The sequence below is a fragment of the Ursus maritimus genome, unplaced genomic scaffold, assembly GCF_017311325.1.
Source record: "Ursus maritimus isolate PB19 unplaced genomic scaffold, ASM1731132v1 scaffold_11, whole genome shotgun sequence".
NCBI lineage: Eukaryota > Metazoa > Chordata > Mammalia > Carnivora > Ursidae > Ursus > Ursus maritimus.
In genome coordinates, this window is record NW_024423453.1 from 29,800,173 (window position 1) to 29,802,457 (window position 2,285).

The 2,285-nt window shown below is 56.5% G+C and overlaps 1 protein-coding gene across 9 annotated transcripts in view; it reads right to left on the reverse strand.

Moving 5' to 3' along the window:
• The window catches only part of ELF2 (E74 like ETS transcription factor 2), a 120,583-nt gene that overhangs the window by 37,546 nt on the left and 80,752 nt on the right, over positions 1–2,285 (reverse strand). The window lies entirely within an intron of this gene.

Below are 2,285 nucleotides of genomic sequence, written 5' to 3' on the forward strand. Positions count from 1 at the left end.
CTTCGGTGAATATTTCCCATCTTCCAATTCCCACAGTTGGCGATATGAAATAGAACCCGGGGAAAAGGAACATGTATGCTTATTATTGCTATAAGTAAATAATATTCTAGCACTGCTACATCGATTGAGGGCCCTCACTGCGCTGTCTGCTATTAAGTAAAGCTGCTTTTTCTATGTAACTTAAGTCCGTGCCCTTCCGCTGCAGCAGTGGCGCTGCACATCCCCCACCCCCGCGGCCACTTCCGTGTTTACACTCCTCTTCCCTCCAATTCCATGCGTACATTGTCAGCTTCACTCCCGCCCAATCTTCATTGGCCCAGCGCGGGCCCAGAGTCCCGCCCCCAGAAATCAACGTTCTTATTTGGAACATCTCAGAGAGCAGATTGGAACCAGGGGCCTGTCAATCCCGACCGTTCTGTCCTCTCCGAGGCGCTTCCGCTATGGTGGGAGGTTTGGGGGGGAGGGGAAAAGGGGGCAATTCCGTGCTGAGACTTCCCTAGGGCCAAGACTCCCTCTCGCCCGCCCCTCTCCTTCACATTCACCCACTGTTTACAAAAATAAACGTTCTTCTCTGATGCCCCAACGCTCCAGGTCAGGGGTACCAAATATATCCCGTGTCCTTCCCATTCTTCCCTTTAAAAAAACAACCCACGAGGTAAGGGGCATAAACCTACTTCTTCACAGCCACCCATTAAATGAGGAAAGGGAGGCGGGCCCCTGAGAGAAACATCCTCCCGGGCTATTCCACAGTATTCAGTGACCCTTTCCAGAACCGTTACTCCTGAGACTGCACAAGGTGGGGACGTGAAGAGGAGGGGCAGAGCAATTTTTTTGGCGGGTATCGGTCTACCGGACATGGCCCGGGGCTGCCTCGTCCACGCGGAAGTCGTGGATTTGTGGACCAAGTCTGAAAGGAGAACGGAGCGGGGGTGGCGAGCGTTCACCGGAGAAGCCCGCCGCCCCCGACCGTGGGCAGCAGCGGCCTCTCCGGCCAGACAGCGTGGCAGGCGCAGCCGAGAGACAACAGCCTCACTCACTTCCTGGTTCCTCAGCAACTGGGGTGAAGCGCACAACTCGTCCGCCCCCGAGTCCCCAACTTAACTGCGGCTCGGTTCTCCAGCACCGGCTGCCAGCGCTCCGCCCGGCAGCTGCCGCCGCTGCTCGCCGAACACACCCTGAAGCGACAGCGCCAGATTCGAGGCAGGTTACTCTCCAAGGTGATCACTTCCTGATTCGTCGCCTCCATTACTTCATTCACTACCCCCCTTTCCCCCGGCCGACCCAGTGACTGAGGTGGACACTGAACCCCCTGCACTGACCACCACAGGGGAGTCACCCCGCCTTCTGTGCACCCCCTCTTCTGCTGCACCGATGCACAGGAGAAAAGTTCCCCTGTCCTTACCAGCCCGGATGAGCAGATCCAGCTGGTTCGTGGGTCCCTCATGCAGAGACGTCGCCATGTTTATCCCGGGGCTGGAGCTGCTGCTTCACATTGACTTACACCGTGAGCAGCGGCGGCAGGGGAGGAGGCGGAACCCGCGGCCGGAGATACACGCCGTGCGACCGACACACACTCACGCACTCGCACACACTCAGACGCCCGGATCCTTGCGCGTCCTCCGACAGGAAGCCGAGGCCGGCCCGCCTCCCGCCGCGGGGCTGAGAAACCCCACCACCTAACGGCAGGGGCGGCGGCGGCGGCGGCCGCCTCGGCTGGCAACGCGATCCTTCCGCCCCGCGCCCAGACAGGAAGTCCCGGACGCCCGCCCCGGAGAGCGGCCGCGGCCCACGGCGAGAGAGACACCTGAGGCTGGAAACCGTCCCGGGAGCCGCGGCTAGGAGCAGGCCCCTCGGCAGGAAGAGGCACATTTCACGCTCTGCGGAAGAAAAGTCTGCAATTGTCCCCACTTTGGAAAAGAGCCATTAATCAAATTTTCTTCCTGGAAGAGATCTAATACCTAGTCCCACAGCTGTAAATAAAGGTGGCTATTTAACTTGTTTTGGCCGTTTCAAAGCTTATGCAACATGTAACCCGTCCACTTGAAAAAGCTGCACTTTAAAACAGGAATACCAACAACAACCAAAAAAGAGGCATACCTACAAAATATGCCAAAGCTTTACTTGGAAAGTAAGGAGTTTCCAACTACTTTCAGAGGCTGACTTCGTCTTTTTCCCACTACAGAACTGTTAAAGGGCACACTAAACAGGTATTTATTAGTCAACAACAGAACATGCCAACCTCTGGGAGATTAAATTATCCTTCCCCAATTTGCTAGTCATGAAAT